The 13,192-nt window shown below is 46.7% G+C and overlaps 1 long non-coding RNA gene across 1 annotated transcript; it reads right to left on the bottom strand.

Annotated features, from left to right (window-relative positions):
• Nucleotides 1-232: 232 nt before the first annotated feature.
• On the bottom strand, nucleotides 233-1,505 carry LOC128664289 (uncharacterized). The gene is made up of 2 exons (XR_008402943.1): nucleotides 1,410-1,505; nucleotides 233-856 (listed from the first exon to the last, which is right to left on the bottom strand). It is a non-coding gene; the product is annotated as an uncharacterized LOC128664289 (long non-coding RNA).
• Nucleotides 1,506-13,192: the final 11,687 nt, after the last annotated feature.

Raw genomic sequence — 13,192 nt, forward strand, 5'->3', positions numbered from 1 at the left:
CTTGCCAATTACATGAAAAAAATGTGGGTAGACTTGTTGGGCTTATGGTTCTTATCTGCTGTCAAAAGCTCCATCTGCATCACAAAAGTTTCATTTGGAATTTTTTTTTCCATTTCAAGTGGATTTATTAATCAACTGATCTCCGGAAAATTTCCCATTTACAACAAATTTTCTAACATTAATTGTGCTTCTAACTAGAGTTTGAAATTAAATGAAAATAATACACAAAACATTTTTAGTAACATCAACATTTATTTGGCATGTTATAAAAGAAATGAGATATGAACATTTGTAAGTCTATGTAATACTTACATTAGATGTGCACATTGTATAACATAATTACATCTGTACACTAAAATACCAGATCCCACTTATTGCTGTACAAACCCGCCCCTTGGAACAAGATAAAAGATTAATTATTTAATAATGATCTATTCCTTAAACAAAACGCATAAACATTTATGTGGCAGTAAATGATAAAACCGCAAACTGAATGAAAAATAAAACCAGCAGAAGTAAAATATTCCATGATAAATGGCACAGTTAAATATAAATATATATATATATTTTATACAAATTAAGTGTAGTGTTTTAGACGTGGCATATTGAAACAGTCAAGAAAACCTGAATGATAAAAAATAAAACACAAAAATAAATGTTTGTGAGCAAAGTAAACTTCTCATTTGCTAAGCAAGGAAAACTCAAATTTTGGCTATTCAAATACCATCATGTGCAAGGAAAACATAGCAGCAAGCGGTTCTCAGAAGTAAATCTTGAAAACTGTGTTGTGTGATTTCAGATTTGGTTAGAAAAAGCTGTACAGTAACCTCTCTGGCATCGGATGACGTTTCTCCTCCTATAGGAAACAAACCAAACACATCGCAGTTACAAAGTGCTACAAGTACAGGAATCTTCATTCACACTGTGTGATGGCAACTACTGAGGGTCTGATTCCTGCCTGAGGGGGGCGTAATAAAGATCTTGACTCCATGCACCAGTTATATGTACAGGGAAGCCAGTAATTAGTCACAGGTCAGCAGGCACATGCACAGATACAGACAGGGAGGCCTTCTCTTCAGTAATAAGGACTTGGTTGCAGTCACACTAGCAGGAGGCTCTGACTATAGAATGTGAGAGTGTAAAACCAGATACTAACACATTACACACAGCACGATGCCTATACACACATGAAGTGGGAACCTTCTGTAAGCTGCGTCTGTGCCGGGACAGCTGGCAGTACGGGAGGTTCTGACTATACAATGTGAGAGTGTAAGACCAGATACTCACACATTACACACAGTGCGATGCCTATACACACATGAAGTGGGAACCTTCTGTAAGCTGTCTGTGCCGGGACAGTACGAGAGGCTCTGACTATACAATGTGAGAGTGTAAAACCAGATACTCACACATTACACACAGCGCGATGCCTATACACACATGAAGTGGGAACCTTCTGTAAGCTGTGTCTGTGCCGGGACAGCTGGCAGTACGGGAGGTTCTGACTATACAATGTGAGAGTGTAAGACCAGATACTCACACATTACACACAGGGCGATGCCTATACACACATGAAGTGGGAACCTTCTGTAAGCTGCGTCTGTGCCGGGACAGTACGGGAGGCTCTGACTATACAATGTGAGAGTGTAAAACCAGATACTCACACATTACACACAGCGCGATGCCTATACACACATGAAGTGGGAACCTTCTGTAAGCTGCGTCTGTGCCGGGACAGTAGGGGAGGTTCTGACTATACAATGTGAGAGTGTAAGACCAGATACTCACACATTACACACAGTGCGATGCCTATACACACATGAAGTGGGAACCTTCTGTAAGCTGTGTCTGTGCTGAGACAGTACGGGAGGTTCTGACTATACAATGTGAGAGTGTAAGACCAGATACTCACACATTACACACAGCGCGATGCCTATACACACATGAAGTGGGAACCTTCTGTAAGCTGTGTCTGTGCCGGGACAGCTGGCAGTACGGGAGGTTCTGACTATACAATGTGAGAGTGTAAAACCAGATACTCACACATTACACACAGTGCGATGCCTATACACACATGAAGTGGGAACCTTCTGTAAGCTGCGTCTGTGCCGGGACAGTACGGGAGGCTCTGACTATACAATGTGAGAGTGTAAGACCAGATACTCACACATTACACACAGTGCGATGCCTATACACACATGAAGTGGGAACCTTCTGTAAGCTGCGTCTGTGCCAGGACAGCTGGCAGTACGGGAGGCTCTGACTATACAATGTGAGAGTGTAAAACCAGATACTCACACATTACACACAGCGCGATGCCTATACACAGATGAAGTGGGAACCTTCTGTAAGCTGTGTCTGTGCCGAGACAGCTGGCAGTACGGGAGGTTCTGACTATACAATGTGAGAGTGTAAAACCAGATACTCACACATTACACACAGCGCGATGCCTATACACACATGAAGTGGGAACCTTCTGTAAGCTGTGTCTGTGCCGGGACAGTACGGGAGGTTCTGACTATACAATGTGAGAGTGTAAGACCAGATACTCACACATTACACACAGTGCGATGCCTATACACACGAGAAGTGGGAACCTTCTGTAAGCTGTGTCTGTGCCGGGACAGGTGGCAGTACGGGAGGTTCTGACTATACAATGTGAGAGTGTAAGACCAGATACTCACACATTACACACAGGGTGATGTCTATACACACATGAAGTGGGAACCTTCTGTAAGCTGCGTCTGTGCCGGGACAGTACGAGAGGCTCTGACTATACAATGTGAGAGTGTAAAACCAGAAACTCACACATTACACACAGCGCAATGCCTATACACACACATGAAGTGGGAACCTTCTGTAAGCTGCGTATGTGCCGGGACAGTACGGGAGGTTCTGACTATACAATGTGAGAGTGTAAAACCAGATACTCACACATTACACACAGTGCGATGCCTATACAAACAGGAAGTGGGAACCTTCTGTAAGCTGTGTCTGTGCCGGGACAGTACGGGAGGTTCTGACTATACAATGTGAGAGTGTAAAACCAGATACTCACACATTACACAGTGCGATGCCTATACACACATGAAGTTGGAACCTTCTGTAAGCTGTGTCTGTGCCGGGACAGTACAGGAGGTTCTGACTATACAATGTGAGAGTGTAAGACCAGATACTCACACATTACACACAGTGCGATGCCTATACACACGAGAAGTGGGAACCTTCTGTAAGCTGTGTCTGTGCCGGGACAGGTGGCAGTACGGGAGGTTCTGACTATACAATGTGAGAGTGTAAGACCAGATACTCACACATTACACACAGTGCGATGCCTATACACACATGAAGTGGGAACCTTCTGTAAGCTGTGTCTGTGCCGGGACAGTACGGGAGGTTCTGACTATACAATGTGAGAGTGTAAGACCAGATACTCACACATTACACACAGTGCGATGCCTATACACACATGAAGTGGGAACCTTCTGTAAGCTGTGTCTGTGCCGGGACAGTACGGGAGGTTCTGACTATACAATGTGAGAGTGTAAAACCAGATACTCACACATTACACACAGTGCGATGCCTATACACACATGAAGTGGGAACCTTCTGTAAGCTGTCTGTGCCGGGACAGTACAAGAGGCTCTGACTATACAATGTGAGAGTGTAAGACCAGATACTCACACATTACACACAGTGCGATGCCTATACACACATGAAGTAGGAACCTTCTGTAAGCTGCGTCTGTGCCGGGACAGTACGGGAGGTTCTGACTATACAATGTGAGAGTGTAAGACCAGATACTCACACATTACACACAGCGCGATGCCTATACACACATGAAGTGGGAACCTTCTGTAAGCTGCGTCTGTGCCGGGACAGTACGGGAGGTTCTGACTATACAATGTGAGAGTGTAAAACCAGATACTCACACATTACACACAGCGCGATGCCTATACACACATGAAGTGGGAACCTTCTGTAAGCTGCGTCTGTGCCGGGACAGCTGGCAGTACGGGAGGTTCTGACTATACAATGTGAGAGTGTAAAACCAGATACTCACACATTACACACAGTGCGATGCCTATACACACATGAAGTGGGAACCTTCTGTAAGCTGTCTGTGCCGGGACAGTACGGGAGGTTCTGACTATACAATGTGAGAGTGTAAAACCAGATACTCACACATTACACACAGTGCGATGCCTATACACACATGAAGTGGGAACCTTCTGTAAGCTGTCTGTGCCGGGACAGTACGGGAGGTTCTGACTATACAATGTGAGAGTGTAAAACCAGATACTCACACATTACACACAGCGCGATGCCTATACACACATGAAGTGGGAACCTTCTGTAAGCTGTGTCTGTGCCGGGACAGTACGGGAGGTTCTGACTATACAATGTGAGAGTGTAAGACCAGATACTCACACATTACACACAGTGCGATGCCTATACACACATGAAGTGGGAACCTTCTGTAAGCTGTGTCTGTGCCGGGACAGCTGGCAGTACGGGAGGTTCTGAATATACAATGTGAGAATGTAAAACCAGATACTCACACATTACACACAGTGCGATGCCTATACACACATGAAGTGGGAACCTTCTGTAAGCTGTGTCTGTGCCGGGACAGGTGGCAGTACGGGAGGCTCTGACTATACAATGTGAGAGTGTAAGACCAGATACTCACACATTACACACAGTGCGATGCCTATACACACATGAAGTGGGAACCTTCTGTAAGCTGCGTCTGTGCCGGGACAGTACAAGAGGTTCTGACTATACAATGTGAGAGTGTAAGACCAGATACTCATACATTACACACAGTGCGATGCCTATACACACATGAAGTGGGAACCTTCTGTAAGCTGCGTCTGTGCCGGGACAGTACGAGAGGTTCTGACTATACAATGTGAGAGTGTAAAACCAGATACTCACACATTACACACAGCGCGATGCCTATACACACATGAAGTGGGAACCTTCTGTAAGCTGTGTCTGTGCCGGGACAGTACGGGAGGTTCTGACTATACAATGTGAGAGTGTAAAACCAGATACTCACACATTACACACAGCGCGATGCCTATACACACATGAAGTGGGAACCTTCTGTAAGCTGCGTCTGTGCCGGGACAGTACGAGAGGCTCTGACTATACAATGTGAGAGTGTAAGACCAGATACTCACACATTACACACAGCGCGATGCCTATACACACATGAAGTGGGAACCTTCTGTAAGAAGTGTCTGTGCCGGGACAGTACGGGAGGTTCTGACTATACAATGTGAGAGTGTAAGACCAGATACTCACACATTACACACAGTGCGATGCCTATACACACGAGAAGTGGGAACCTTCTGTAAGCTGTGTCTGTGCCGGGACAGGTGGCAGTACGGGAGGTTCTGACTATACAATGTGAGAGTGTAAGACCAGATACTCACACATTACACACAGGGTGATGCCTATACACACATGAAGTGGGAACCTTCTGTAAGCTGTGTCTGTGCCGGGACAGTACGGGAGGTTCTGACTATACAATGTGAGAGTGTAAGACCAGATACTCACACATTACACACAGTGCGATGCCTATACACACGAGAAGTGGGAACCTTCTGTAAGCTGTGTCTGTGCCGGGACAGGTGGCAGTACGGGAGGTTCTGACTATACAATGTGAGAGTGTAAGACCAGATACTCACACATTACACACTGTGCGATTCCTATACACAGATGAAGTGGGAACCTTCTGTAAGCTGTGTTTGTGCCGGGACAGTACAGGAGGCTCTGACTATACAATGTGAGAGTGTAAAACCAGATACTCACACATTACACACAGTGCGATGCCTATACACACATGAAGTGGGAACCTTCTGTAAGCTGTGTCTGTGCCGGGACAGTACGGGAGGTTCTGACTATACAATGTGAGAGTGTAAGACCAGATACTCACACATTACACACAGTGCGATGCCTATACACACATGAAGTGGGAACCTTCTGTAAGCTGTGTCTGTGCCGGGACAGTACGGGAGGTTCTGACTATACAATGTGAGAGTGTAAGACCAGATACTCACACATTACACACAGTGCGATGCCTATACACACATGAAGTGGGAACCTTCTGTAAGCTGTCTGTGCCGGGACAGTACAAGAGGCTCTGACTATACAATGTGAGAGTGTAAAACCAGATACTCACACATTACACACAGCGCGATGCCTATACACACATGAAGTGGGAACCTTCTGTAAGCTGTGTCTGTGCCGGGACAGTACGGGAGGTTCTGACTATACAATGTGAGAGTGTAAGACCAGATACTCACACATTACACACAGTGCGATGCCTATACACACATGAAGTGGGAACCTTCTGTAAGCTGTGTCTGTGCCGGGACAGCTGGCAGTACGGGAGGTTCTGAATATACAATGTGAGAGTGTAAAACCAGATACTCACACATTACACACAGTGCGATGCCTATACACACATGAAGTGGGAACCTTCTGTAAGCTGTGTCTGTGCCGGGACAGGTGGCAGTACGGGAGGCTCTGACTATACAATGTGAGAGTGTAAGACCAGATACTCACACATTACACACAGTGCGATGCCTATACACACATGAAGTGGGAACCTTCTGTAAGCTGCGTCTGTGCCGGGACAGTACGAGAGGTTCTGACTATACAATGTGAGAGTGTAAGACCAGATACTCATACATTACACACAGTGCGATGCCTATACACACATGAAGTGGGAACCTTCTGTAAGCTGCGTCTGTGCCGGGACAGTACGAGAGGTTCTGACTATACAATGTGAGAGTGTAAAACCAGATACTCACACATTACACACAGCGCGATGCCTATACACACATGAAGTGGGAACCTTCTGTAAGCCGTGTCTGTGCCGGGACAGCTGGCAGTACGGGAGGTTCTGACTATACAATGTGAGAGTGTAAAACCAGATACTCACACATTACACACAGTGCGATGCCTATACACACATGAAGTGGGAACCCTTTGTAAGCCGTGTCTGTGCCGGGACAGCTGGCAGTACGGGAGGTTCTGACTATACAATGTGAGAGTGTAAGACCAGATACTCACACATTACACACAGTGCGATGCCTATACACACATGAAGTGGGAACCTTCTGTAAGCTGCGTCTGTGCCGGGACAGTACGAGAGGCTCTGACTATACAATGTGAGAGTGTAAAACCAGATACTCACACATTACACACAGCGCGATGCCTATACACACATGAAGTGGGAACCTTCTGTAAGCTTCGTCTGTGCCGGGACAGTACGAGAGGCTCTGACTATACAATGTGAGAGTGTAAGACCAGATACTCACACATTACACACAGCGCGATGCCTATACACACATGAAGTGGGAACCTTCTGTAAGCTGCTTCTGTGCCGGGACAGTACGAGAGGCTCTGACTATACAATGTGAGAGTGTAAGACCAGATACTCACACATTACACACAGCGCGATGCCTATACACACATGAAGTGGGAACCTTCTGTAAGAAGTGTCTGTGCCGGGACAGTACGGGAGGTTCTGACTATACAATGTGAGAGTGTAAGACCAGATACTCACACATTACACACAGGGTGATGCCTATACACACATGAAGTGGGAACCTTCTGTAAGCTGCGTCTGTGCCGGGACAGTACGAGAGGCTCTGACTATACAATGTGAGAGTGTAAAACCAGATACTCACACATTACACACAGCGCGATGCCTATACACACATGAAGTGGGAACCTTCTGTAAGCTGTGTCTGTGCCGGGACAGTACGGGAGGTTCTGACTATACAATGTGAGAGTGTAAGACCAGATACTCACACATTACACACTGTGCGATTCCTATACACAGATGAAGTGGGAACCTTCTGTAAGCTGTGTTTGTGCCGGGACAGTACGAGAGGCTCTGACTATACAATGTGAGAGTGTAAAACCAGATACTCACACATTACACACAGTGCGATGCCTATACACACATGAAGTGGGAACCTTCTGTAAGCTGCGTATGTGCCGGGACAGTACGAGAGGCTCTGACTATACAATGTGAGAGTGTAAAACCAGATACTCACACATTACACACAGTGCGATGCCTATACACACATGAAGTGGGAACCTTCTGTAAGCTGTGTCTGTGCCGGGACAGTACGGGAGGTTCGGACTATACAATGTGAGAGTGTAAGACCAGATACTCACACATTACACACAGTGCGATGCCTATACACACATGAAGTGGGAACCTTCTGTAAGCTGTGTCTGTGCCGGGACAGTACGGGAGGTTCTGACTATACAATGTGAGAGTGTAAGACCAGATACTCACACATTACACACAGTGCGATGCCTATACACACATGAAGTGGGAACCTTCTGTAAGCTGTCTGTGCCGGGACAGTACAAGAGGCTCTGACTATACAATGTGAGAGTGTAAAACCAGATACTCACACATTACACACAGTGCGATGCCTATACACACATGAAGTGGGAACCTTCTGTAAGCTGTGTTTGTGCCGGGACAGTACGGGAGGTTCTGACTATACAATGTAAGAGTGTAAAACCAGATACTCACACATTACACACAGCGCAATGCCTATACACACATGAAGTGGGAACCTTCTGTAAGCTGTCTGTGCCGGGACAGTACGGAAGGTTCTGACTATACAATGTGAGAGTGTAAAACCAGATACTCACACATTACACACAGCGCGATGCCTATACACACATGAAGTGGGAACCTTCTGTAAGCTGTGTCTGTGCCGGGACAGTACGGGAGGTTCTGACTATACAATGTGAGAGTGTAAGACCAGATACTCACACATTACACACAGTGCGATGCCTATACACACATGAAGTGGGAACCTTCTGTAAGCTGTGTCTGTGCCGGGACAGCTGGCAGTACGGGAGGTTCTGAATATACAATGTGAGAGTGTAAAACCAGATACTCACACATTACACACAGTGCGATGCCTATACACACATGAAGTGGGAACCTTCTGTAAGCTGTGTCTGTGCCGGGACAGGTGGCAGTACGGGAGGCTCTGACTATACAATGTGAGAGTGTAAGACCAGATACTCACACATTACACACAGTGCGATGCCTATACACACATGAAGTGGGAACCTTCTGTAAGCTGCGTTTGTGCCGGGACAGTACGAGAGGTTCTGACTATACAATGTGAGAGTGTAAGACCAGATACTCATACATTACACACAGTGCGATGCCTATACACACATGAAGTGGGAACCTTCTGTAAGCTGCGTCTGTGCCGGGACAGTACGAGAGGTTCTGACTATACAATGTGAGAGTGTAAAACCAGATACTCACACATTACACACAGCGCGATGCCTATACACACATGAAGTGGGAACCTTCTGTAAGCCGTGTCTGTGCCGGGACAGCTGGCAGTACGGGAGGTTCTGACTATACAATGTGAGAGTGTAAGACCAGATACTCACACATTACACACAGTGCGATGCCTATACACACATGAAGTGGGAACCCTTTGTAAGCTGTGTCTGTGCCGGGACAGCTGGCAGTACAGGAGGTTCTGACTATACAATGTGAGAGTGTAAGACCAGATACTCACACATTACACACAGTGCGATGCCTATACACACATGAAGTGGGAACCTTCTGTAAGCTGCGTCTGTGCCGGGACAGTACGAGAGGCTCTGACTATACAATGTGAGAGTGTAAAACCAGATACTCACACATTACACACAGCGCGATGCCTATACACACATGAAGTGGGAACCTTCTGTAAGCTTCGTCTGTGCCGGGACAGTACGAGAGGCTCTGACTATACAATGTGAGAGTGTAAGACCAGATACTCACACATTACACACAGTGCGATGCCTATACACACATGAAGTGGGAACCTTCTGTAAGCTGCGTCTGTGCCGGGACAGTACGGGAGGTTCTGACTATACAATGTGAGAGTGTAAGACCAGATACTCACACATTACACACAGCGCGATGCCTATACACACATGAAGTGGGAACCTTCTGTAAGCTGCGTATGTGCCGGGACAGTACGGGAGGTTCTGACTATACAATGTGAGAGTGTAAGACCAGATACTCACACATTACACACAGTGCGATGCCTATACACACATGAAGTGGGAACCTTCTGTAAGCTGCGTCTGTGCCGGGACAGCTGGCAGTACGGGAGGTTCTGACTATACAATGTGAGAGTGTAAGACCAGATACTCACACATTACACACAGTGCGATGCCTATACACACATGAAGTGGGAACCTTCTGTAAGCTGCGTCTGTGCCTGGACAGTACGAGAGGCTCTGACTATACAATGTGAGAGTGTAAGACCAGATACTCACACATTACACACAGTGCGATGCCTATACACACATGAAGTGGGAACCTTCTGTAAGCTGCGTCTGTGCCGGGACAGTACGAGAGGCTATGACTATACAATGTGAGAGTGTAAGACCAGATACTCACACATTACACACAGCGCGATGCCTATACACACATGAAGTGGGAACCTTCTGTAAGCTGTGTCTGTGCCGGGACAGTACGAGAGGCTCTGAATATACAATGTGAGAGTGTAAGACCAGATACTCACACATTACACACAGTGCGATGCCTATACACACATGAAGTGGGAACCTTCTGTAAGCTGTGTCTGTGCCGGGACAGCTGGCAGTACGGGAGGCTCTGACTATACAATGTGAGAGTGTAAGACCAGATACTCACACATTACACACAGTGCGATGCCTATACACACATGAAGTGGGAACCTTCTGTAAGCTGTGTCTGTGCCGGGACAGTACGGGAGGCTCTGACTATACAATGTGAGAGTGTAAGACCAGATACTCACACATTACACACAGTGCGATGCCTATACACACATGAAGTGGGAACCTTCTGTAAGCTGTGTTTGTGCCGGGACAGTACGGGAGGTTCTGACTATACAATGTGAGAGTGTAAAACCAGATACTCACACATTACACACAGCGCGATGCCTATACACACATGAAGTGGGAACCTTCTGTAAGCTGTGTCTGTGCCGGGACAGTACAGGAGGCTCTGACTATACAATGTGAGAGTGTAAAACCAGATACTCACACATTACACACAGGGTGATGCCTATACACACATGAAGTGGGAACCTTCTGTAAGCTGTGTCTGTGCCGGGACAGCTGGCAGTACGGGAGGCTCTGACTATACAATGTGAGAGTGTAAGACCAGATACTCACATATTACACACAGTGCGATGCCTATACACACATGAAGTGGGAACCTTCTGTAAGCTGTGTCTGTGCCGGGACAGTACGAGAGGCTCTGACTATATAATGTGAGAGTGTAAAACCAGATACTCACACATTACACACAGTGCGATACCTATACACACATGAAGTGGGAACCTTCTGTAAGCTGCGTCTGTGTCGGGACAGTACAGGAGGTTCTGACTATACAATGTGAGAGTGTAAGACCAGATACTCACACATTACACACAGCGCGATGCCTATACACACATGAAGTGGGAACCTTCTGTAAGCTGCGTCTGTGCCGGGACAGTACGGGAGGCTCTGACTATACAATGTGAGAGTGTAAAACCAGATACTCACACATTACACACAGTGCGATGCCTATACACACATGAAGTGGGAACCTTCTGTAAGCTGTGTCTGTGCCGGGACAGTACGGGAGGTTCTGACTATACAATGTGAGAGTGTAAAACCAGATACTCACACATTACACACAGTGCGATGCCTATACACACATGAAGTGGGAACCTTCTGTAAGCTGCGTCTGTGCCGGGACAGCTGGCAGTACGGGAGGTTCTGACTATACAATGTGAGAGTGTAAGACCAGATACTCACACATTACACACAGTGCGATTCCTATACAAACATGAAGTGGGAACCTTCTGTAAGCTGCGTCTGTGCCGGGACAGTACGGGAGGCTCTGACTATACAATGTGAGAGTGTAAGACCAGATACTCACACATTACACACAGCGCGATGCCTATACACACATGAAGTGGGAACCTTCTGTAAGCTGTGTTTGTGCCGGGACAGTACGGGAGGTTCTGACTATACAATGTGAGAGTGTAAGACCAGATACTCACACATTACACACAGTGCGATTCCTATACAAACATGAAGTGGGAACCTTCTGTAAGCTGCGTCTGTGCCGGGACAGTACGGGAGGCTCTGACTATACAATGTGAGAGTGTAAGACCAGATACTCACACATTACACACAGCGCGATGCCTATACACACATGAAGTGGGAACCTTCTGTAAGCTGCGTCTGTGCCGGGACAGCTGGCAGTACGGGAGGTTCTGACTATACAATGTGAGAGTGTAAGACCAGATACTCACACATTACACACAGTGCGATGCCTATACACACATGAAGTGGGAACCTTCTGTAAGCTGCGTATGTGCCGGGACAGTACGGGAGGTTCTGAATATACAATGTGAGAGTGTAAGACCAGATACTCACACATTACACACAGTGCGATGCCTATACACACATGAAGTGGGAACCTTCTGTAAGCTGCGTATGTGCCGGGACAGTACGGGAGGCTCTGACTATACAATGTGAGAGTGTAAAACCAGATACTCACACATTACACACAGCGCGATGCCTATACACACATGAAGTGGCAACCTTCTGTAAGCTGCGTCTGTGCCGGGACAGTACGGGAGGTTCTGACTATACAATGTGAGAGTGTAAGACCAGATACTCACACATTACACACTGTGCGATTCCTATACACAGATGAAGTGGGAACCTTCTGTAAGCTGCGTCTGTGCCGGGACAGTACAGGAGGTTCTGACTATACAATGTGAGAGTGTAAAACCAGATACTCACACATTACACACAGTGCGATGCCTATACACACATGAAGTGGGAACCTTCTGAAAGCTGTGTCTGTGCCGGGACAGCTGGCAGTACGGGAGGCTCTGACTATACAATGTGAGAGTGTAAGACCAGATACTCACACATTACACACAGCGCAATGCCTATACACACATGAAGTGGGAACCTTCTGTAAGCTGTGTCTGTGCCGGGACAGTACGAGAGGCTCCGACTATACAATGTGAGAGTGTAAGACCAGATACTCACACATTACACACAGCGCGATGCCTATACACACATGAAGTGGGAACCTTCTGTAAGCTGTGTCTGTGCCGGGACAGTACGAGAGGCTCTG

Source organism: Bombina bombina, chromosome 6, assembly GCF_027579735.1.
Source record: "Bombina bombina isolate aBomBom1 chromosome 6, aBomBom1.pri, whole genome shotgun sequence".
Taxonomy (NCBI): Eukaryota; Metazoa; Chordata; class Amphibia; order Anura; family Bombinatoridae; genus Bombina; species Bombina bombina.